Source organism: Castor canadensis, chromosome 11 (assembly GCF_047511655.1).
Source record: "Castor canadensis chromosome 11, mCasCan1.hap1v2, whole genome shotgun sequence".
NCBI lineage: Eukaryota > Metazoa > Chordata > Mammalia > Rodentia > Castoridae > Castor > Castor canadensis.
In genome coordinates, this window is record NC_133396.1 from 52,997,417 (window position 1) to 53,023,188 (window position 25,772).

The following is a 25,772-nucleotide window of genomic DNA, read 5'->3' on the forward strand; positions in this document are numbered from 1 at the left end:
CACCTGCTGGCTAAAGGGGCAGAAAGGGATGGGAAGGGCAAAAGGGCCAGGCCGCTTTCTGAAACCTCTTACAGGGACATTAATCCTACTCTTGAGGGCTCCGCCGTCATGGCCTCATCACCTCCCCAAGGTCCACCTGTTAATACCCCAGCGTAGGGCTGACCTTCCAACATAGGAACTTTGGAGTGGCCCAGGCACTTAAACCACGGCCACCCCGATTACTCTGGCCAACCTTCCCATTCCTCCTTTTCCTCTTTCCATTTGTCACGTGCATGTCAGAATCCCTGGAAGTGAGTCAGGCGTTTGTGTGTGCATGTGTGTGCGTGTGTGTGCTTGTGTGTGTCCCCATGTGTTCACTTGGATGGGGGTCAGGTCCCTTCTCAAATGGATTAGCTGGAGGACAGGTGGAGGCCCAGCTCCTGTCCCTATTTCCAGTGTGTAGGGGAATTTCTTTCAGACCTTTACCCCCTCCCCAGCCTGACGTTGTGAGCCAACAAAATACAATGAAAAACAGGAAATCAGAACAAAACCCTAAAGATCCCACGTGGTAGTGTGGCTATGTTATATACATGTGGAGATGTCACAGTGAAACCCATTTGTGCAGCTAATTTATGATAATAAAAAACTATAGTCAATAGTCCCACCACTCTCTGTTGGCTTTTCATAAACTTTCCTGATCTCTTTACTTTCCTTCAGATGTACACAAGAGTCCAGCCCTTTGTGAAACCTTTTCTACTATAAAGTAGAGCACAGTTAATGAAAAAATGCAAAAACAAAAAGCATAGCTTAATGAATTATCCCCAGGCAAACAACTCACTACCACCAGCGAGGTGAAGAAACAGGACCTGCCATCCATCTCCAAAGCCTCCAGGTGTCAACTCAGAAAAATATAGTGACCGAATGACATATACTGTATGATAAGAATGCTACAAGCACCCATTAGTTGCCCTCTATAGGAAATGTGCTTGTTTTTAAAAAGCCAAATGCTGGCATTGTCCAGAAAAATTTTGGTCTCTTTGCCTACCATTTTATGCTGGAAATCCCTCCAGATGGGACCATTGAGATCTTTTTTCATTTTTTTTCGCAGTCTATGTATATGTCACAGAGCTTATTCACCTACTTTCTTATATTTTTGCATAATGCTTTCAGGACTCAATCATTTTGTCCCTTGTCACTAGACCAACATAATCAGGGAAGAAGTGACAGAGAGCAAGGAGTCAGTGCCCACGAGGCTATTTTTGGCCAAATTTAAGCAACTAAGAAGTTTAGAAGGAGTGGCTCTTAGGCTGAGCTTACATGAAATTCACTTTTTTTTTTTTTTTTAGCAGTACTGGGGTTTGAACTCAGGGTCTCATATTTACTAGACAAGCACTCTACTACCTGAGCCAAATACCCAGCCCTTGTTGCTTTAGGTTGTTTTTCAGATAGGTGCTTTTCTGCTTTGCCAGCTTGGACTATGATCTAAGATTAGGATTTTGAAGAAAGTTTAGCAATTGACAGAACATCTAGTTATTTTCATTGTAACTATTACTGAAAGCATTATATCAGTCCCACTAAGCTCCCCTTACTGTTTTTCAGAAATACACTTAAATTTTTATTTTTGTATAAAGAATAAACTCTTGTCAAGAGACACCTTTAAAGGTCAGGTTGTTTTGTCCCACAGGTTGTATTGAAGCCAGGTAGAGTTACAGAAAAAGATGAGCCATTTTTTTTTCTTGAGGGTCATATTTGTCCCAGTGCTGGAAATGCATCCCAGTGACGAGGCCTGGGGGATGGGGGAGTGATTGTCTGTTTTGAAAAAGGAGAGGGAACATTACATAAATCACAGAGACTGAGTGAGTCTGCCTTGACTGCTTGCCTGAGAGAAGAAGCAACCCCTCATCCCTGGTGAGCCTGGGTCAAGGCATGCACTCCTTTACTTGCCTGGCCACTGGAGAGGGGATGGTCCCCATCCCTCAGGGAACCTTGGTCTAGAAGCAGTTCTCCTGGATGTGTTCTGGGGTCCCCCCCCCCACTCCAGAGACATAGTAGTTCTTGGAACTCGTGGGTGCAACCTCCAGGATTGGGCATTGTTGCCTCGGTCCCCTGAGCAGCTGGAACTATGGGTGTCGACAATTGAATCAGGTGTACCATGGAGGCTTATATTTCCACTCCTCCTGTGGTTCTTTGCTCCTTCTCCACTTTGTGGACGAGTTTTGTGTGGCCTCTGATGACTCCATTTGGTGCTCCATCTGTCTCCTCTCCCACTTACATCAGGCCCTTCTTGGCTCTCCTCTCATCTCTGCTGGGTGTGGGGGAGGTAGCTGGTTCAGCTTGCTTTTCATCTTGGTTGTCACCCTGCCTTTTGTGTTGGTGCTGGTACTAGGGTTGTTGGCCTGCTATTTATGTGTGTGTTTGGGCCATTGGGCAGTGCTAGCATCCAGGTAGGGAATGGGCCTTGTCTGTGCACCCTGCTGGCCCACCTGGTGTCTTCAAGAGTCTCGGGGAAATGTGACCTTCAAACAGAGTCCTGCTAAGGTCCCACTTTCCTGGGTGATATAGAGCCCACTAAACTTAGTGGACTGATCGTTTCTAAATAGGAGTGGGGGTGAAGAGAGGGAAAATTTAGAATGAAAGAGCTTGCCTTTTAAAAGATTGTGAAAAGCCCAGAGAACCGAATTTCCATCTAGATGTGACAAGCTGGGCATTCTGCAGAGGATGTGGCAATGGGAAGTTAGGTCCTGGCCAGTTTACCTCCCCATCAGAGGCTGAGAACAAAGGATAGGTGAGATCAATTACTGCTTCCAAAGAGTCAGTGCTTTTGGAGTGGTAGGGGGAGAGGAGAGACTAGGGTGGCAGGGAATGGTAGCAGCAAAAGTAGTGTCGCTTTCAGACTATGGTGGGGGAGGGGTGAGGATGAGAACATACTAGGATTAGTGAAATCACAGCACCAATATGTTGTCATTTGGCAGAGGTCCTTGGGTAGGATAGTGTTGAAGTGACCTCAGTTCTTTGGGTACAGTGTCTAAAATTAGAATACACTATCCCTAGGGTGGGAAAGGGGAATAAGCAGGCCAAGGAAAGTACAGAAGAGAAAGAGACTTCTAATGTAAAAGGAAGACAGTATTTATCAAAAATGATAGTATGCCTCTGAAGAGGCGTGAGGTGGGAAGTTTGGGAGAGAAAACCTGACCACCTAAATGGTAGCAGAACACCTCCATAGGTGAGGCAGGCAGTTGTATAGGGCCTGACTTCCCCAAGCTGCCTGGTTGGTTGTTTTGTAATAGGGCAAGGAAATTTTTTAGTGTGAACACTTGGGTCTACACTTAACTCCACCTGAATAGGCCCAGGCTTGTGCACGTGGCCCGATTGTGGGCACCTGTAGGAGGGTGTTCCTTAATTATAAACACAAGGTGTTTGCTACATTTGAAATGATTTAGCTGTGGGGTGGGGCTGTTCTTTTTTCTGCTCAAGCTAGGATGTCTGTCAACTGTAACATCTTTGTGTCCTCAGGGCCTTGTGGGATGCTGGTACATTACAGATGTTTCATACATACACAGTGGGTAAGTATATCACTGATATATTTGTGAGGCATTGTCTTGCCTCTGGGTAACCTATTTGGAGAACACTCACCAGAAAGGAAGGAAATCTATTAATCAATGAAATGACTAGTTGTATGAAGAGCCAGCAAATGGCTCATAGAGTTAGTAGTTTCATGTGTGAAAAGGGAGTGCTTTGCCTCTCAATAGACAACTGACAAAGGTGACCCATCTTGTCATGTACACATCACCACAGGTAGGCACCCTACATTTACCTCACTCAAGGACAAGCTCTTGAAGGCTTCTCTGATATCTTTCCCAAGGACTGGGTGGTCTCACATTTGCTTGGCAGGGATCCCCATTGGGTGCCTAACATCTGATTTTTTTAGGCCATACATAGGAAATGTAAAGCTGCCATAAAAAAATGAGAGTCCTGTCTATTGAAAATGAAGGGTGGACAGTGAACAGGTTTCCCACTCAGACAAGAACAGCGCAACACAAGAATTTTTTTGTCTGACTTGCAGGCTGATTTCAGAAAATGTGCCACCAGGAGTAGATTCCTGAAATGTAACCTTCCCAGGAAGTCACTTAGGTCTGTCCAAAGTATGGTGGAACAACATCCCGCAATGTGTGAGCTGCCTCCCTCCTGGGGAAATGGCTTCTGCTTCCTTTCTGAGCAGAGGTAGAAGGCTAAGGGAAACAGGGCAGTGTGAGGGAAAGATTAGTTCCCCCGTGATGCTGGTTTTGAGTTTATGAGGTCATTGTTGAGGGACAATCGAAAATGACAAGCCCAGAAAACAAGGTGAATGGCAAGTGAAAAAGAAGTTTATTGAAGCAAAGATTGAGCCATGACAGCTGTGTTGTGTAAGAATTTTTATCTAGCTTTTGGCACACTTTTGGGGCAGAACTTGCAAGCCCCTGGATACAGCTCTCTGATAGTTGGGTCCCTGTTTTCCTCCTTAGAGGATCTTGGTGTACTTTTTCTTCCCTTCACCCTGACAGGTTCTTTGTCTTTAAATTTTAACTGTCCTATCTTTCTCCCTGACCTGGGCTCACAGTACGCAGATGACATGCAGGAATTTTTAGATGTTGGAGTTCTTGGTCCGCTCTGAGATTGAGAGCAGAGGTGGACTCCAGCAGCAGAGGTCCAAAAGATTTTACTTGTAGAGAAGAGAAGAGAAAAGCTGTATGTGGGCATGCAGCAGGACCTGAAAACCGGTAGTCCCATGGGTCAGGTTGGAAATTGGGTTTTATAGCCTTTTTAAAAATTGTCTGAGGGTGGAGATGTCTCTCTGGTGCAAACAGATGTTTCCTGGGAAGGAGAAGTGTCTCCCTGGCTAATTATCACCTTTTGGGACCTCCTGCAGTCCGTCCTTCAAGTCTCCCCTCTCAGTGATTGCCCTAACTACTGTTAGGAATAGGGACAATGAAGTCTATTTAGTGACTACTTCCTGCTGACAGGTGGTAATGAAAGGGCCTGCAGCATCAGGGCTGACCATGAGAGTGGTTATCAAGGGGACCGAAGTCGTTTTCATCTCCATCAGGAGCATCTGTAGTTTGATGGATTCTAGGCGAGAGGAAACAAATTTGATAAGTAAGTTTAAAATGCAAGGCCCAAACATAAGTAAGAGAATAATGGCAACTACAGGTCCCAGAAAGGGTAGGAACCATGCCCTGGAGGGGAGCCAGGATTTTATTTGTTCCCATACCTTTGTAGCTATCTGAGTTTCAAGGGACTGTTCTCGGAGCCACTTAGCCTGTTGGAGAATGTAGTCTGCACGTTCCTCTAAAATGCCTGAAGTGTTTATATATGTCCAACAGGAAGTATTGGCCATGGCACATATCCCCCCTTGTTTAGCCAAAAGAAAATCTCGGGCCAGGCAGTGGTCTATGACCATACAGGCAAGGGATGACAAAGACCTTTGCATGTCCTTAATGGCAAGGCCTACCTGGTCTGAGGTGCCCTCTACTATTTTGGTTAGGTTTTTTGCAGCTATATGATTGGCAATCACCCCATAGCTGATTCCAGCTAGGACTGCAATCAATGCCATTATCCCTGAAACTATTAGAGTAACCTCCCTTTTGAGTTTAAATTTCCCCTAGGTTGTGTGGTGTAAACGGTCAGGGGCCGGTTTAGGACAAGTTTTTGAGCTTTAGGCACTGGAAAGCTAACTGCAGCGACTGCTCGAAGACATCCTGGCTGTCCCTTGGCTACCTGATCTAATTCTTTACTTAAGTAGTCCACTGACTGGAGAGTGATGCCCTGGAGCTGAGTCACCGCTCCCAGGGCCAATCCTCCCTTTTCATAAACATATAATTGAAACTTGTCCTGTACCAGGAGACCCAGGGATGGAGCTGTCATAAGGGCCTTTTTAACTGGTGGAATGTATTTTTTGGATTGTCATTCCATTCAGTAAAAGGTTGGGAAATCCTTCTGTGCTTCCTTAAGGATCTGATATAAGGGCCTGGCTAGGTCTGCCTATCCCGGGATCCAAATTCTACAGTATCCTGTGACCCCTAAAAGGCCCTCAATTGTTTCAGAGGAAACATCAGGATAGGACAGATTCTATCTTCTCCTAGAGCCCTCATTTCTTTCTGCAGGACAAGACCTAAATATGTAACCCTAGACTGACACAATTGGGCTTTTTTTAGAGATTTTATAACCTCTCTCTGTTAGGAAGTTTAGTAAGGATTCAGTGGCTTGCAAAATGACAGGCTGATTCAGTCCACAGAGAAGGAGGTCATCTACATATTGTAGCAGGGTAGCTTGTGGAAATTACCACTCTGCCAAGTCTTGGGTTAGAGCCAACCCAAGGGATGGGGGTTGTCTCTGAATCCCTGGGGGAGGACAGTCCAGGTGACCTGTCATGCCTTTCATGTGGTGTCTCAAAGGCAAAGGTAGGTTGACTTTTAGCATATAAGGCATCCTTTAGGTCCAGGATACAGTAGTAAGCAGTACCTGGGGGTATTTGGGTTAAAAGTGTATAGGGATTTGGAAGTACAGGGTGGAGAGGCACTACTGCTTCATTGATCAGGCAGGAATCTTGGACAAGCCTCCATTTATTAGATCCCTTCCTGACACCAAGAATAGGTGTCAGCCTATTATATGGGCTGGAGCATTCTATTAGCAGTCCCTGTCTGTTTAAGTCTTTGATTATGGGAATTAGTCTCTTCTTAACTTCTGGTCTTAAAGGATATTGTTTTTGATGTGGAAACCAAGAGGGGTCCTTGAGATGAACTAGGACTGGGACCACCCTTTGTGCTAGTCCCATGGTGTAAACATACTGTGGATCTACTTGTTTCTCTATCAGGAACAAGAAAAAGTAATCTCCTGGGGGTAAAAGGAGCTGTACCTCCAATTAGATAGAAGGTCTCACCCTAGCAGAGGAGTAGGGGTTTCAGAGACAATTAAAAAGGAATGACAGAAGTGGAAATCTCCCCAAGAGCAGGCTAAAGGCTGAGTGAAATAACATTCTAGAGGCTGGCCTGATATGCCCCAAACAGTAATTTTCTTGGAGGACCTGGATCCAGGAGAGAAAGGAATAGCTGAGATGCTGGCTCCAGTATCAATAAGGAGGCTGACTTTGTGCTTTTCAATAGTAAGTATTGTCTGGGGCTCCTCTGGATGGGAGGCCCTGGGACCAGTCATTTGGTGGGAGGCTTTGGCCTTGGTTCCCTTGGGAACTGAGGACAGTGTGCCTTCTAATGCATTTTCTGGCAAATGGGGCCAGGTCCCGGAGGTGGCCTCCTCCAGGCACTCCCTCCTAAAATGACTGTCCTCTCCATATTGAAAACATGTGCTCAGGTTTGAACTCTGCTCCGGAGGGATCTCTCTGAGTGCTGTAATCAGAACCTCCTCCCATTTATCCTTTCTCTTTTCCCTCTTTGGGTCCCTTTTTTTTTAAGTCCCTATTACAGTATATCAATGTGGCAACATGGACCAATTGGTCTAGATATCTGCTCCCTTCAGCCACCAGCCTTTGAAGTTTTCTATGAATATCTGGGGCTGACTGTGTTAGAAATTTATCTTTTAGGATAATCTCCTCCTGTGACTCTGGTACAATGTTGGTATGCTTTTATAAGGCATCCTTAAGTCTCTGTAGGAAAGCTACTGGGGTTTCTAAGGGTCCTTGCTGTACAGCCATGACCTGGGAGTAATTAAGGGGTCTTATCTTGGCTCTCCTCATACCCTCAAGAATGCAGTGGATGAAGTGGTGATGGGTCCATTCATCCTTGTCATTTTTAGAGTCCTAGTTAGGATCATATCTAGGTATTGCCTGATCTCCTGTGGGAATAGGGAATCAGGATTCCCCTTTAGGTATCCATTGTCTCTGTCTTTCTTCACACTCCCCCTTCTCCTCCTGTAAGAGCCCCATCTGAGATAGGCCTGTAGGGCCACATTTATCTAAGTGATAATCATCATCAGTTGCAGCTGCCTGAACTAGTACTTGCTGTTTCTCCAGGACAGTGAGGGTCTAAGATAACAATAGCATTATAACCTTCCAGTTCAGTTCAAAGTTTTGGCTGACTTCTCTGAATACCTGGATGTACCGATCTGGGTTTTCTGGGTAATTTCCTAAATCTACTTTTTAAAAAGTTTACTTAATCTAAAAGGAACTTGAGCCCTATCCCCTCTAGGAATTAACTGGGGGGGGGTAGAGTCCTGTGGGACGATGCTGGGGGTGCAAGGTAGCTGGGTAAGGCAGTAGAGGGGGAGCTGATGGAGCGTCAACCAGTCTCCTCACACCCATTTGTCCTGCAATGGGGATATTCATCTTCCCTTGCCAAAGTTGGGCGGGGGGGGCGGGGGGCTTTCATTTTGTGGAACCAGAGTTGGAGAAAGATTACATGCTAAATATCCAAAATGAGAGGGACAACTGGAGTTTGGCAGCCAGAAGGGAGACTGCGCCAAGTGGCAGGGGTGTCGAGGGGCTGCAGTTCAGCCCCTGCAACTCTGCAGAGTCCAGCCGTCCATCAGGAACACAAGCCTCCAGCCGGGCAGCACAACAAGGGATTTGGGATGCTAATGGCTCTTTAAGAATGCTAAATAGAGCATTTCTGCTGCCGCAAAGGGGCAAAATGAGGGGAGGAAGGAATTTTAGTTTGAAAGTTTCTTTAGGGGAGGGTCAGATGATGGTGGTTTAAATGGACAGTGTAAAAGTATCATAGTTATGAAAAAGAGGAGTAGATTCTTGGCAGAATCTCAGTGGGGTTTGGTGTCTACTAGGGTGGCTCATTGAGGCTGGACTGGAATCCAGTGAGGTTCAGCCCTTCTGGGCAAAGGACAACCAGTTGATTTGAGGACCACTGGTGGATCCTGTCTGATCTGAGACTCCTCTGCTCATTTTGCTGCATTCATTCCTACGCTGATTCACTAGCTCACTTGTTCACTCATTCACTCACTGACTCATCCATGCACCCACTCAGCCAACAATCAATTAATACCTTTCACTGTGAGTTTGGGGGTGATGAGAATCCCCCCAAAAGGAGGGTTTCTCCATTCAATTTCCCAAACACCTACTGGATCCAAAACTCTTGAAGTACATGAAAAAGGAATTTCAAAGTGATTTACAAAAAGTACCTCATAAGGTAAGAAGCCAGTAAAGATTTATTTAGTATAGAAAGGTAAAGCAGAGATAGAAAGGGGAAAAGGAGCCCTCCCCACATTTAGAGCTCTTGTTATAGGAAACTCAAACAGAGACATGGGACTCTGAGGCAAGGAAGCAACTCTTCATTGTGCTGGCACAGACTCGGTGGACTCATGTCCAAAGGCTGAGCCCAAGAACAAAGGGGTCTTATCTTATGTATCCTTGCAAGCAGGTTACAGAGGCAATAAAATAAAGTAAAATAAACCAAGGTTTAATCCATATATGGTTATATGCAATTCTATAGGCTACTTCACCTTAGTGCTACTGTCACAGGTGTGAGATGTCACGGGGGAAACCACGGACATGCTAAAGGGTTCTTGCTCTCAGAACACTCTCAAGAATGAGAGGCTGGAGCACTGCGGTTACAGGCAAGAAATAAACTTTATTGATAGAGAAAGACTGAGTGGAGAGACATACAGTGGGGTCCAGAAACCGGGTGCCCCCCGAGTGCTGGAGTGGGGATTATATATATAAAGCTTTCGCCTTAACCTAAAGGACAGTTCATAGTGGAACTGTTCTTGGCATGTGTGGGCGTCCAGTACCTCCTGGTCATCTGGCCAAGCTGGTTCCTCTTCTTCTACCAGGTCACAGGAATTTCAACATTCCTAAGATATCATGGGACTGATTTATGTTATGGGGCTGCTACATGGTTTGGAGCCCCTAACTGCCATTAGGGAGGTGGGACTTTGAGATCCACTCTTTTGCTACTTTCTGCTGAGAGGGAGTGAAGAGGGGCCTGGCAGGAGTCAGGGGTCTAAACCTGAATGGGTGTCCAAAGATCCATATAGTAAGCGTGGTTGGGGAGTAATATTTGGAATTTGATGGAGTCTAGGCAATGAGAAATGAAACACATGAGAAGGTTAAGAGGCAGGGACTGCAGCACAGAACAGCTCCGATAACAGCAATGGGTCCCAGGAGAGGGAAAAGCCATGAGAACCAGCCACCAAGCCAATCATTAGGTTCCATGCATCCCAAGTTTGTTCAGGGGTGTGGGTGATTTTTCTGATGTTAGTGGCACTTGTCCATTATCGTCAATTTGGAGGCAACATTCTGAATGGTTGAGTTTGTCACATACACCCCCTTCCTCAACTAGAAGACAATCTAAGACCAGGCAGTTTTGATACACAGTGGCACGCATTTGGATCTGTTGTCTGGCCAGTAATTCTAAGGCAGAAGAAGTCTGGTTGGTGATAATTTCTACCACTGCTTATAACTGAATGATTTGATTGAGCATGTAAATGGGAGTCCGGTAACCCCAACTCCCATCTTGTGCCCAAGTGGCTGGTCCATAGGTCTCAGTGATCCTCTGGGGAGGCCATTTGTCTTCTCCCCACTTCTGATTTCCCCCTATGCTGAGACTTCTCTTTGTTCTGGTCCCCAAGGTTTCAAAGCAAGGGACTCCCAGTTGTTCTCCTTGGGAGTTGGAAAAAAGGAAAAACCCGGGCTGGATAATCCCTATGGTACAACTTCCTGTCCAAGTGGGAGGGAGTCTGGAGTAGGCCTGTTTTCCACATATCCAGAATAACCCATCTGGCATTTTCCACCACCTGGGACAGTGCTGGTGAGGTTGTCCCGATATTTGCCAATCTCAGGGATACCTCGAAGTAGATTTGCCTCGTTAGTAGTGGAGCCATTGAAGAGGCTGTAGTTGGTTAGAGATTTGCAGCATTGGGAGCAATTATTGGGAGGCTTTTTGGGCTGCCAGGTTAGATTTGTCTCATTGTAAGAAAGTTCGCATTTACAAGGGATCTCTTCCACCAATTTATCATATGTGGGCCCAATTCTTTCAAGACATTCCTCCCCAGTGACTTCTGATGTGAGAATCCAGGACTGGGGATGGTTACTCTCCTTGATAGTTATAGAGTGATTCCATAATAGAAGTTAGTAAGCATTTAAACTAGACCCTTTCCAAGGCCACTCCTCACTCATGAGGGCACTCTGCATATCCAACAATTTGAGACATTTAGTTTCTCTCCCAGGTCTATGAAGAGATTCTTTTCTATTGCCAGGAGCTCTAACCCTTTCCCTGTCTCACCCCTGAGTTCATTCTTTAAACCAGGGCCTTGAGTGGTTATTGGCTTTTGGTTTTATTGTCTCCTTAACAAGCTGTTCTCAGGCTAAGTCCTGGACTCCTCCACCATCTGACACTCCCCAGTGCCCAGATAAGTCCAACAGACCCATTCTTCTAATCTCCCATTGCAAATATAGCCTGTTTTGTTTCCCAAACTCTGGGACTTCCAGTACTGCTTACCCGAGTGTATGCAAACCTGAGGGGTGTATTTGCCCAAGTAACATCCACTTGGTTGGTGGGTGTAGGATGTAAAGTAAGAACATCTGGAGCCCCCAATGTAGGCAGTTTTAAAACATTCAGTACATAGAGGTGGCCGGGTGAATGCCACACTGAAAAGAAAGAATTCAAGTGTATAGAGGAGAGTTGTGGTGAGCCTCATGGTTATCTATCCCAAGAATGTGAGGGTCCAGGGGCAGTCACTTATCCTGAGGGGCCTTCTTGAAGAGGAGTCAGAAGTCCTCCGGAGGCTGGCAGGAGTACTGTGCTGCTTCTGAGTCCAAGTCTTCAGGAGAAGTGTCTTTTGAGGGGTTCCAGTGCTTGACTCTGGAGGTGTGGATCGCCACTCAGACTCCTGTTGGGGTGGAAAGAAGCACAGGTATGGCCCCTCCCATACAGGAAGGCTCCCTGGATATGTGAGGAATTTTAACAAGCACCAAATCACTGTGACAAAAGAGTGGAGGAGAAGAAGTGGGGGCATGCAAGATGCCTTGGTGTAACTCAGTTAGGATTTGTTGGAACTTAGCTAGGCTGGATGCTGTGGGAGGTATAAGTCTGGCTGTTTCACCATCCAGAATGAGGTCATTAGTGAGAAATGGATGGCCATAAAGAGACTTAAGAGTGGTGATACCCAGCTTGCCCATGGTGTTTCTGAGGCGGAAGAGAGTCGGTGAAGAAGTTTGGGCCAGGGAAGATGTGTTTCCTTGGCCAATTTGGCTAAGTGATGCTGAGTAATCCACTGGCCTGTTCCACCTTCCCTGAGGACTGGGGACTCCAGGCACAGTGGAGGTAATATTTCATGGCTAGGGCCTTGGATACCCCCTGAGTCACTTGGGCTCAGAATGCTGGGCCGTTGTTGCTCCGGAGGCTGTGAGGGAGACTGAATCAGGGAATGATTTCCTGAATTAGAACCTTGACCACCTCTTGGGCCTTTTCTGTGGAGCAAGGAAAAGCCTCAACCCACCCTGTAAAGGTGTCCACTATCACTAGAAGCAAATGGGAGTGAAGACTCTCTGGCATGTAGGTGAAATCAATTTACCAGTCCTCTCTGGCATAGGAACTTTGCCTCTGAGTCCCAGCAGGGGGAAGGGGGGTTGGTTGTGAGGATTGTTATGCTGACAGATCTCACATCCCCTAATTATGTCTTGTAGGGAATCCCTAATTTTTACACTGAAACATGTGTTTGAACAAGGACAAGGTGTTTTCTACTCCCAAGGTGTAGGTTTGATGTAAAGTTTTGGGGACCTTCCACTGTAGGCTCTGAGGCAGGAGAAGCTTGTCTTCAGGGGAGATCCCCCATCCTTGGTGGTCCAGGCAGTAGTCCTGAGATGAGGCCCTTTGAGTTTCAGAAGGGAGGTAATAATGTCTCTCAGGTGGGAGAAGAGATTGTTTCCACAAAAGAGTACCCTGGATGTAGTGTTGTTGAGCTGCCTCTTTTGCAGCTGTATCCACTTTTTTATTGCCAAGAGCAATGGGGTCATCCATCTTTTGGTGTCCTGGACAGTGGATAACTGCCATTTGTTGGGGCAAGAGGACCATATCCAAAAGTTTTAGGATCATCTGAGAATGTTTGATGGGAGACCCAGAGGCAGTGAGCATTCCCTGTTCCCCCCAGATGGCTGTATGGGCATGTAAAATCAGAAAGGCATATTTGGAGTCAGTATAAATATTGACTCTTTTGCTCTGGGAGAGCTGTAAGGCTTTGGTGAAGGCAGTAAGTTCAGCTAGTTGGGCACTGGTGTTTGGGAGCAGGGGTTCTGCCCACAAGATTTGAGTGGACGTGACTACTGCCGCTTCAGCCTGTTGCTCTCCATTATTAATTAAGAATATCCCATCAGTAAAAAGGGTAAGATCTGGATCTGATAGAGGCTTATGGAGGAAGTTGGGTCTTGGGGTGAAATTTTCAGCCAAGACCTCCTCACAGGAGTGACTGAGGACATCCCCTTCTGTAGGGAGGAGAGAAGCAGGGTTGAAATTAGGGGAGATTTTGAGGGTCACCTCCAGACAATTCTGGAACTGGTCCTGGTACCTGAGTAATCAGTTATCAGACAGCCATAATCCTCCCTTAGAGCTTAAGATGCCTCCCAGATCATGGGGGGTGTAAACAGTAAGAGGTTTTCCTAAAACAAGTTTTTGAGCCTCAGATACCAGCATGGCCATCCCTTAGCTATATTCTCTAGTTCCTTGCTTAGATATCCCACAGGTTGAGGAGTGTTTCCTCAAAGTTGTCTGATGACTCCAAGGGCCAGCCCCCCTTGTGCATAGACATATAGCTGGAAAGTGTCTTGGGTGGGTAGGCTTAAGACTGGGGCTGAGCCAAGAGACTGTTTGAGTTTAAGAAAGGCATCTTGGCTTTCTTTGTCCCACTCAAGGAGGGATTGAAAGTGTTGTTGAGCCTCTCATTGAAGGTGATATAGAGGGTGAGCAATCTCGGCATAGCTGGGAATCCATATTCCACAGAATCCAGTGACTCACAGAAAAGCCCTTAGTTGTTGAAGGGTTTCAGGAAGAGGATAGTTTACAATAGGGTGAAGTTGCTCTGGGCCTAGGGACCTAATTTGTTTTTCAAGAACCAGCCCAAGGTATTTGGCCTTAGTGCTACATAACTGAGCTTTTTCCCTGGAGACCTTATAGACTCAACTGGCCAGGAAGTTTAATGGGACTCTGTGGGCCTGGAAATAGTGGGTTCAGTTGGACCACCAGGGAGAAGATCATCTATGTATTGGAGTAAAATAACTCCCTGGGAGTGCTGGTCCATTAAATCTCCTGCCAATATCTAGTCAAAAATGTGAGTGCTATCACATTTTTGTGAACCCCCTGGAGCAGAACCATCCAAGTTAGTTGTCCTGCCAGTTTGGTGGGATCCTCAAAAGCATAGAGCAATTGGCTCTCAGGGTGGAGAGGTATGCAGAAGAAGGCATCCTTTAAGTCTAGAACTGAGTAGTATTGGGCCTTAGGGGGAATCTGAGCTGGGAGAGTATAAGGATTAGAGACCACTGGGTGCAGGGGTACTACACCCTCATTGATGAGTCAGAGGTCTGGTATAAACCTCCATTTATTGGGACCTTTTTATACTGCCAGAATAGGGGAATTGTAGGGACTGGAGCATTTGACCAGGAGGCCCTGTTGCTTGAGGTTATTTATGATAGTCAGGAGACTTCTCTGGGTCTCTGGTTTTAAGGGGTATTGTTTTGGGTGAGGAAACTGGAGGGAATCCTTTATTTGAACCCAAACAAGAATCCAGAGTGATGGGTCCACTTGTTCCTCAATTATGGGCATACAGAAATACTTTCTGGAGGAGAATAATGTTTGGATTTTAAGTTTGGATAGGAGATCTCTTCTCAACAAGGGAATAGGGGTCTCAGGAACTAGCAGAAATGAGTGACAGAAGTGGAGGTGTCCCCAAGAATATGCCAAAGGCTGGGTAAAATATCATTCTAAGGGCTAGCCTGCTATGCCCCAAATGCTGACTTTGTTGTTAGACTTGGGACCTGAAGAGAAAGGAATGACAGAGAAGTGGGCTCTGCTATCCAAAGGGAAGATGGGCTTGTGCTTCTCAACTGTCAGGATTACCCCGGGCCCCTCAGTCTGGCTGTCATGAACCAGAGCCTGGACAGGAGACCTGGGACCCATCATTTGAGAGAGCCATCTAGCCTCTTCTCTGAATGGAGACAGGGACAGTGTGGCTCTAGTAATTGCCCTTACAGAGAGGGCAGGGTCCCAGAGGGAGCCAGGGCTGTCTCCCAGGATGCCCCCCCCATGGACATTCTCATTTGAAGTGTTCCTCCCACCCACAATGGTGGCAAGTCCTAACATTAGGTTCCCATCAGGAAGAGAACTCTCTAAGAGCTGCCACTAAGTCGTAGTATCTTTTGTTTTTTTCTTTCTTTTTAGTAAGGTCCTGATTATAGTATACAGAAGTAACCATCTGTACCAGCTGGTCTAAAGTTTTGTCACCCTTGGCCACCAGCTTTTGAAGTTTTCTATGAATGTCTAGGGCTGATTGGGTAAGAAATTTGTCTTTTAGGAGGACCTCCCCAACCTGCAACTAGGGATCAATGGTGGTGTGTTTTGTAGTGGCCTTTTTAAGACACTGTAAGAAGGCTGTGGGGGATTCATCAGGTCCTTATTGGACAGCAGTAATCTGGGAGTAATTAAGGAGTTTGACCCTAGCCCTTTTTATTTATTTATTTATTTTCCTTTTTCTTTTATTATTCATATGTGCATACAAGGCTTGGTTCATTTCTCCCCCCTGCCCCCACCCCCTCCCTTACCACCCACTCTGCCCCCTCCCTCTCCCCCCCCACCCCCCCAATACCCAGCAGAAACTATTTTGCCCTTATTTCTAATTTTGTTGTAGAGAGAGTATAAGCAGTAATAGGAAGGAACAAGGGTTTTTGCTGGTTGAGATAAGGATAGCTATACAGGGCATTGACTCACATTGATTTCCTGTGCGTGTGTGTTACCTTCTAGGTTAATTCTTCTTGAACTAACCTTTTCTCTAGTACCTGTTCCCCTTTTCCTATTGCCTCAGTTGCTTTTAAGGTATCTGCTTTAGTTTCTCTGCGTTAAGGGCAACAAATGCTAGCTAGTTTTTTGGGTGTCTTACCTATCCTCACCCCTCCCTTGTGTGCTCTCGCTTTTATCATGTGCTCAAAGTCCAATCCCCTTGTTGTGTTTACCCTTGATCTAATGTCCACATATGAGGGAGAACATACAATTTTTGGTTTTTTGGGCCAGACCCTAGCCCTTTTTAAACCTTCAATGGTGAGGTGAATGAAATGGTGTCTAGCCCATTCATTGGCCTCAATTTAGGAGGCCCATCCAGGATTCATCCTGGGAGCCACTTGAGCTCCAGTCAGGACTCAGGGTATCCTCATCTTCCCTTTCTAGGGGCATGGGCTTAACAGAAGACTTTTGTAGATGATAATCATTGCCCACCTGAGTGGCCTGATCAAAGACTCTTTGCTGCTCCAGAGAAGCGAGAGTTTGGTCTAGTAGCAGCATGAGATCTTTCCAAGCCAGTTCAAAAGTTTGGATAACTGTAATAAAGGCTTGAATGTACTGGTCTGGGTCATTGGTAAATCCTGTTTAATTTCCTTAAGGTTGCTTAATCTGCAGGGGACATGGATTCTTTCTGGGTGGCCACCTATCCTCCTGGAAACCTGTTGGAGGGGATAGCAGCTGAAGGCCACTGAGCAAGGAGGCAAGGGAGCTGTGGGAGTTGGGTAGTCACCCATCTCATTTCCCTTGGGTGGAAGGGGGGGAGTGGCTTTCTTAGGGGCAACTGGGCTGTCTTAGAGGTATCCCCTTCTTTAGGTGTGTTTTTAGAAACCATGGCCAGGGTTTGAGCACCTCCCTTACACTGTTGAGGATGTTCTTTAAGGAAAAAGAATAGCTGTGTGTAGGGGATTTCTGTCCATTTGCTCCCCCACCCCCTTGCAAAACAGGTCTAACTGGAGGATAACATACTTAAGTGTTCTGCCCTTGGACCATTTTTCCTGATCTCCAAGGGGATGTTGGGGCCAGGCCTGAGTGCAAAAGAAAATCAAAGCCTTTTGTGAACATTGTCAGGATTGATGTCCTTCCAGCGTTTTAGCAGGCAGACAAGGGGAGACCCCTCCAGAACTCGAGAGGAGGAAGTTCCCATCTGGAAAAAGAACATGTGGTCTACAATGGAGGGGTTATTCCTATTTATCAGTGTCCCGATGAGGAAATTCCTCTCAAGGGAGAGCATCCTCTCCCCTCCATTTTGTCCCTTCTGTCATCTGTGACTAAGTCTGAGGAAAAAGCTGAGAAGGCTTTCTAGGTTGCAGTCACCCTACCAGCATGGCCTCAACCACTTGTGATTCTGTTGACCTTAAAGCCCAAATACTTGTAATATCTCCAGTTGGTGAAGGCATCTAGCTTGAAGAAAGCTCACCAGAGGAAGGGCTCAATGAGAGACATGAGGCCACAGAAGGCCAGGAGGGTGTCAAGTGAGCGTGGGGCTAAGTGTGTCTTCTGGAGAAGACAGTGGGGAAAAGGGATGTTTTTGGAGAATATAATCTCCTGGGCACTCTGGGGACAGATGCTGGAGAAGACCCAAGTGGTGTGTGCCACAACCACAGTGCAAATACATTCCCTAGGGCAATCCTGAGGATAAAGCTAGGGCAGTGGGGGTGCAAGGGAGGGCAGGACTCAGCAAGGTGTTGTAAAAATCCTGGAAATTGGCATTTGGTCAGAGGGGCATACATCATCCAAGAAAAAGCAAGGGACCAAAAAGGGCTGGGAGTTCCTGAGGGCACAGCGCTTTATGATCGCTCTACTAAATGTAGGCGTGGTGTCCTCCCATGTATCCCTAAAGAAAGTCACCCAGTGCTGTCAGGGGCAAAAGGGACATTGGGTCTTAGTGCAGAAATGAGAGAGAGAGAGAGAAGTCTGGCAGCAGGAGGGGTTCATATTTGCCCACATGGCAGTGAGGCAGTCCCTTATAAACCCTGGGACAGACTCAGAACATTGCACTTTGAGGAGGAAAGTGCTGGATTTTGCCAGAAGCCTAAGGGGGCTCAAGAAATTCCCCCTCCACTTTCAGGAGAAACCTCCCTATTGATAGAGGGAAAAAGTGAAGTGGCTGCCAGAAAGTTCTGCTTTTGGCTACTCTGCAGCAGGGGGGGCTCTCCCAGTAGACAGAGTCCGTAGGAGTGCCGGATGATTATGATCACTTCCCAGGCAGACTGTCTCCATTTAGGCACAGCCAGAACCGACCTTTCACCCTGAAGAGAAGAGGGTCCCATCTGAGTCGCCAAGATGTCATGGGCACAAGATAACACAGGAATCCACAGATGTGCTAAAGGGTTCTTGCTCTCAGAACACTCTCAAGAATGAGAGGCCGGAGCACCAGTTACAGGCAGGAAAGAAACTTTTTTGATAGAGAAAAACTGAGCAGAGAGACACACAGCAGGGTCCAGAAACCAGATGCCTCCTGAGTGCTGGAGTGGGAGATATGGCTTTCACCTTAACCTAAAGAACAGTTTGTAGTGGAATCCTATAGGTCCATTCTTAGCATGCGTGGGCCTCTAGTACCTCCTGGTCATCTGGCCAAGCTGGTTGCTCTGCTTCCCCCAGGTCATGGGGGCTTCCACATTCCTAAGTTGTCATAGGGCTGATTTATGTTATGGGACTGCTACACTATGTGACCTTCTGCATGTTTTGGATTCTCTAGGTTTTATCTCTCTGCTATGCAAATTTATCAGAACACAGACCTGTCTGTTTCTCTTCTGGTCCTTCTTCCTCCTACATCATTCTCCCCTTTGATGTGTGGACCCACCTAGGGTCAAAGAGCATCATCTTGATTTAAGGGCTTATATTTCCATAGCATCATTACTTGGGCAGCTGTTTTTCCCTTTATAATGTGCTCCACAATGGTTCTGGTGGACTGCAATACCAAGGGAACCAGACAGGGTAACATCAAACATGCTCCCAAGACAAGACCCATTGTTCTGCTTTCCATGACAAATGTAGGCTGCATTGTTTTCTTTACTCTGGGACTTTTAGTATCACTTACCAGCAAAAACCTGGGATGTATAATGAGCTGATGTAACACCTGACCTGTTAGTGGATGCATGATAAAAAGTATGGCTGTGTGGAGGTCCCAACAACAGCTCTCTTATAACACTCAGCACATGGTTTAAACCTTGCAAGGGCCAACCCAAAAGCTAAGAGTACAAGTGTGTAGAGGAGAGCAGGGGTGCGTCTATGTTCAAGCTTCTGCCATGTGTACACTAATCAGCTTCCAGAGTGACTAGAACAGGGCTGTTGTCCCATTGTTTGTGGTCCCCTGTTGTCTCCTGGGAAGCGAGATCCTTCTGAGGAAGGGGGCAGGTGTTCTGGAGGGTGATCTTGCATGGTAAGGCTGAGTCAGTGATGTTCTGAGTACTCCCACTCAGGACAGGCTGGCTTTACTTGGCTGTGGTGGATCCAGAGAGCAATTTTTGCTACTTTAACTGCAGTGGGGATAGCCAAGATAACAACAAAAGGGCCCCTCCAATGGGGTTTTAATGGTTGGACATTTTATTCTTTTACCCAGTGTACTTTGGTTTCTTTCTTTCTTTCTTTTTTTTTACTGAGTAGAATTGAGGTGGCAACAATATATTATTAGTATATATGTCCAAGAAAATGCATTGTTTAAAAAAGTTAGAACCACCATCTTTAAGTATCAAAGGACATGTTTAGAGCTCATAAAAATAGTCATTTTTTCTCTATTTAAGTAGAAGACCTGTCTAAAAAATATGAGTTTGTGTCTGGAAGGGCTTTAATGCCAGATAGCCACACATGTATAAGAACCATTTCCTCAATCCTCTTGGCCTTGATTATTTTTGACAGGTTTGGCATGGGTGACTCCATTTGAACTTTGATGGCATTCCCCCCTTGTCTCCAAACTATTTCTGAGCAGTTTCTTCTGGATATTTGTCTCCCATCCAAATACTAACCAGGCCTGACCCTGCTTAGCTTCTGAGACCAGACAAGATTGTGCATATGCAGGGTGGTATGGCTGTAGACTGAAGATCTTTCTCCATTGGTCATTTTCTTTCCTCATCATGAGGATTTACTCTTTCCTGGATTTTTGTTTGTTTGGTTTTGAACCCACATTGGAGTGGGGGAGGAAGTAACTAGCAGATCTGGTGGGAGTCAGTGCCAACTAGACTCTTGGCCAAATTTAAGCAACAAAGAGGCTTAGAAGGAATAGCTCTTAGGCAGTGGGCTTCTAGACAAAGACAATACAAAACAAAATCCAACGAAAGAAGATGTCTGAAGAACTAACCTGGTTGACACATAAGTACTTATTAGAGTCATTCTTTATGAACTTAATTGTAAATGCCCCCAGAAGGATCAGAACTGTAATGACAAAAACTTAAAAGAGCCATGGTTAAAATTTTTATGGACAATTTAGCAACTAATAGAACAGTATATCAGTACCATTAACTTTTTGTTACTGTGTTTATCTAAATTTTGTATTTTACAAGGCTTGATATACTTGAAAAACATAAAAATATTTAGTATACAGGAACCAGCAACAGCATCACAGCTCTGTAGAGGTTATATATACATATTAGTTTAGTTGTTGTTCTTGAAGTAAAACCTTAAATTTTCTCATCAGTTGGAGGGTGAGGGGAAACAGGATCAGTGACCCTAAGTAGCCCAGTAACAGACACATATAGGTCTGCATTAGAATAGCCCATGACAACAGTTGTTTAACCATGAGGTCACCTAGAAGATTTTACATAAACCAACACTTAAATGAACATGACTCAGTTACCTTAGTGGTTAAAACCCCGACAAAAGTCACCAGAGAACATGGGTAAATATTTATGGGGACTAAGTGTAGAGTTAGCAAACCTAATGGCCAAGAACCATTATAATATCCCAGATTGTTGACATTAACAGATGGCTCATGACATAGAGCAGATCCCACCAACCTGTAGTCAATGGAGGCCCCCTAAAATAACAGCCCAGTCTGGCCATCCCAGGTCAAAAATTCCCTCTGCCTGACATATGGAAGGAGAAGGACTAATATCACTCTGTTGACTCCAATAAAAACTGGAGGTCTTGACCTCCAGTGTACTGCTCCTTTTTGAGTTTTGTTTGTTTGTTTGTTTGTTTGTTTCTTTATCCCATCTTGAGGGTGCACTTTGGCTTTGTTTTTTTTTTAACTTTGCTTTGCATAAGTGAATCTGTCTCAACACTCATGTCAATGCAGCAGCACTCCCTGTGTTCAGCTGCCTCTTGCCTCTCTGTGTTTTAATAAACACTTGATGTCTTGATAAATTTTTGGATTAACCTGTAGCACCAAAAATTCCTGACAGTTATCTTGACAAAACAAAAACTATTTTTAAGACAGTTTTTTTATAAATGTTAAAAGAATAATATAATATTTTAAGATAGCCTTGTTTTGAGCTTAGAGAATTAAGTTTTAGTTTAACATCACTACATTAAATTTTGCCCTTACAAAACCTTTAATGTAACTGGATTTTAGTCAACTTACATCAGCATTTATAAGCTCCATTTTTTTATGATGACTTACTCAGTACCTTTATGAGAACTTATTTTGTATCTTCTGGGGGAGCTGTCTTTATCCTTTTTTTTATTTAAAAGTACTTTAAACTTTTATTTTTTAAAAACCATATCCTTAATACTATATATATATATATATATATATATATATATATATAGTTACTTGTTGACAATAACTCATTAACCTTTTAACTTAGAGCCTTATATTTGTATGAAAAAAACCAGAAAGAAAGCAACCTTAAAATTATTATTTGCATAAAAACAATTTATAGAAAGCCCATTTGTTAATAGACCCATGTATTATAAGAGAGAATTCAATCCCAGATTTTCTTTATGACAGAATGAAACAGGCTAATGTCATTTTTAACTACCCAAATTTTAATATTCCTGTTGCAGGCTGTGCCTTCCCCACCACTTTTTTTCTTTTCTTTTCTTTTCTTTTTTCCTTCCTCTGGTCTAAGCCAGAGTGTTAACCCGTGAATGTCTGCATCCTAGTGAGAACTGATTGAAATAAGTTTGAAAACTGTTTTCTTAAAAGTAGCAGTAGAACAGAGTAATAATTTCTTTTACATTGACTCTATAATAAGAACAATCCTCAAGATGTGTACATATTCATACGTAAAAAGCTTAAGCAGTTTATAACAAAGATCGTTAAAACAAACACCTGTTTTTTGTTACCTGAATATCATATTAACCTTATAACAGCAGTTTAAGAATGATTTTGAAGATGCTTACACACACACACATGCACGTACAAAAGTTTTATAAATTAAGCATGCCAGAAAAAAGTCATCTTAAGTGCACATAAGATAAACTGGAATTTCAGGAGCAAATTAAATTTTGCCTAATGCTTTAAACAAATTCACACACACACACAAAATAGAGTGCATGCTCAAATAAAGAAAAAACTTTAAAATTATACCCAGAGGGCTATTAGGTGAAATGATGGATGAGGCATCTTTTCTCTTGTGACTCCCCCACTTTGGAAGTGAATTTTTGTTACCCATCTCTTAACCTCAGTTGTGGCTATTTCCCAGGAAAAGCTCAACCTCCCTAATTCCCTGAGGTGTCTCACATACTTTCATTCAACTCCCTAAACCTGAGAGACCCGTTTTCCACCCCAAAAGGCAGTTACTAGGGGTCTTTGGGAGTTGATCAGTCTCCTCTTCTGCCTCCTGAGGCACGTCTGAATTTGAACCTAGGTTCTTACCTAGGTTCAGTGCTAGTGAGGGCGGTGCTTCCCTCACTGGTTGCTACACATGACCGGGTTCTGTTGTGCAGCTGAGGCACTCACCCAGACTCACCGGGAGGGTGAGTCCCTCCTCCTGATCAAGCTGTCTGTTGGCACCTGGTGGGATCTTCTCCCAGAAGTCTGGGGGACACACCCCAGTGACAAGGGAGATGAAAAAAACCACAGTCTCTGCAATCCTGGCAGAGAAATATTATAGGAGACTCGAACAGAGACATGCAACTCTGAGGTGAGGAAGCAACTCTTCATTGTGCTGGCACAGACTCAACAGATTCATGTTCAAAGGCTGAGCCTGGAGAACAAAGGGGTCTCATATGTACCCTTGCAAGCAGGTTATAGAGGCAATAAAGAAATATTCAAGGTTTCACCCACATATGGTTATATGCAATTCTATAGGCTATGTCACCCCAGTGCTAGTACCCTTCTGCCCCTCGTGCTATGTGACCTTCTTCACATTTGGATTCTTTAGGTTTTATTTCTCTGCCATCCCCCCCACCACCGGCCTACCGCCGCTACTTTATCAGAACACAGGCCTGTCTGTTTCTCTCTGGTCCTCCTTCCTGCTACACTCTGACATACAGAATGGGATCTAAGAGGCCCAATGGGCGTTCCTGATCACAGGAGTATTTATACCATGTAACTAAGCTGGGGGTGTCCAGTTACACTTTTTTACCTGAATACATAACTACCTAGCAGCTTCCTAATTGTCCTGCTTTTATCAATCAAGCATGGAGACAATGAGTCTCAGGTGGCTTTATGAGCAAAGGCTCTTATGGCATGGGTGACTATTTCTTGTGGTCTTTTTCGTGAGCATTCTTCCTGGTCAAAGATTTGCTAAAAGTAAGCACCTTCTATTCTCTGACAAAACTGCTCACCTAGAGGAGTTGTATCTCAACCTCTGAAGGAGGGAGTGTAGGCAGTATGGTGGAAGTAATGCTTCAATTTCTTGCTGCCTTAGTGAATTTCAGCCTGATTCTATCTCAGTTCTTTTTTTTTTTTTTAATGGAACACTTCACGAATTTGCATGTCATCCTTGTGCAGGGGCCATGCTAATCTTCTCTATATCATTCCAATTTTAGTATATGTGCTGCCAAAGTGAGCACCTATCTCAGTTCTTGACTCCAGCTTGTTTTCTGATTATAATTTTCATGTTACCTATAGCCATATCTATCCTGCCTTGCAGACACAGTGGAAAAGCAGGGACTCTGCTTTCATGGAGCTGATGCTCCAGGTAAAGAACAGATCTTAACAAAATAAATGGTGGGAGGTAGGGTCAGGTAGTGTTGGAAGGTGGAATTAGACAAGGCACAAAAGTGGCCTTGCCTATGAGGCACCATTTGAGCCAAGACCTGAAAGAAAAGGAACCAGCCTTGCAGAGATTAGAGATAAGACCATTCAAGGTCAGGAGAATAATTGTGACACTCCTGAGGTGGGAAGGAACCTGCCATATTTGAGGAACAGGGAAAATGCCAATGGGGAAGAAGGGCAAGATGAAGAAGGCAGGAGGGTCACCATATTGTGAGTACTATTGAAGCAGGCTAAAGTAGGAAAAGTTTGGGACCCAGAAAAAAATACTACATCTTAGATTAACCATGTTTTGGCTCAGGAACCACCCACACCTGGCTGGAAACCACCCATCCTCTCCCCACCCAACTCATTGATTATTGAATGAAAATCACCTGGTTCTCCCCTTCCCATAGGTTATTGTAGGTTTTTAAAGCACCTGAAGAGCAGAAACATGCTGTCTTGGCTTCTGGCTTCCACCTGGGCCTCACCATTCTTCCCTTTGTATTTCCTTTTCCTGACTTTTAGTAAACTCTCTTTACACCCACATGTCCTGCCATGGATTCTTCCCACTTGGATACAAAGAATTTTGTAGTCTTCTTCCAAAATCTGTGATCTTCTTATCACAGACTGTACCAGAATCATAAATACTATGAGTTAAGATTTGATTCTGAGGAATATGTAAAGTCACTGGGGGATTGAGAATTCAAGCAGGATATGGCCTCTCTGGTTGCTGGTGGATAACAGGGACTAAGGTGAAGCAGCAAAGGTCCCTGACTGGATGTTCGGAGTTAGGACTGCCCTGCACATCAGGCCCAATGACAGTGGTTCTGATCTAGAGACTTCCCAGCCTCATGTAGAGTGTGTAGTTACTGACGATGGCTCTGGATTGAGTAAGGCACTCCTGTGGTGTGGAGCACTGATCAGGATGAGCAAGGTCATTGGGTCATTTGGGAACATGATCGTGGGACTGCAGTGTGACATGTGAGCATGGACACTTGGCCCAGCTTGCCCAGGCTCTGTTCAGAATCCAGAAATAGGGTCTACCCCCATGAGATGTGGGGAAGACAGGCCCAGAGCCTGCAAGGGAAGCTTAGTAAGAGTGATTATCAACTCTTTGGCTGAAAGTGAAAGGAAGGTGTTCACACCCACAAAAACTAGCATACAGCCGTTTCCTAGGTTGTATTCATACCCCAGCATTGTTTTTATCAAATATCCCCCACTACAAGTGAAAAATGGGTGGGGCTCTGGGAGGACTGATAGCCAGAAACCAGTTGGGTGGCTACTGTTGGAGTGCAGAAGGATACTCTGGCCTGGGTTGGTGGAAGAAGGGTGGTTGGGTGGCCTTTTGAATGAGGGAGGGAGAGGATTCTGAGCTGGTCCTCTGCAAAGATGAAGAAACCTGGAGAGAGGAAAGACTAGAGATGGTTTTCTGTGCTTCTGTGAGCTCTGCCTTCTAATCAGTTAAGCAGAGATCCCTCTGTGGTATTGTAGGGGCTGCCTTCTTGTTCTCTTTGCTTTTCCAATGCTTTTTTTAGCCTCAGGATTCTTTCCATACACAGAATCTTAAGTGGTTGCTGTTACCAACATCTCTAAGGCAAACTAGCAATAGGGATTTTGGAACTCTGGTGCCATAGGCTTTTTCCAGCACATTTCATGCTAAACTCCTTATCTTAGCCAAATGCCATCCTTTGCAGTTGTAAATTTCCTTTCAATTGCAAATCCTTTCCAGT

At 44.9% G+C, this 25,772-nt stretch overlaps 1 non-coding gene across 1 annotated transcript; it reads right to left on the reverse strand.

Moving 5' to 3' along the window:
- Window positions 1-23,751: 23,751 nt before the first annotated feature.
- On the reverse strand, window positions 23,752-23,858 carry LOC141414268 (U6 spliceosomal RNA). Its single transcript, XR_012439330.1, has one exon. It is a non-coding gene; the product is annotated as a U6 spliceosomal RNA (small nuclear RNA).
- Window positions 23,859-25,772: the final 1,914 nt, after the last annotated feature.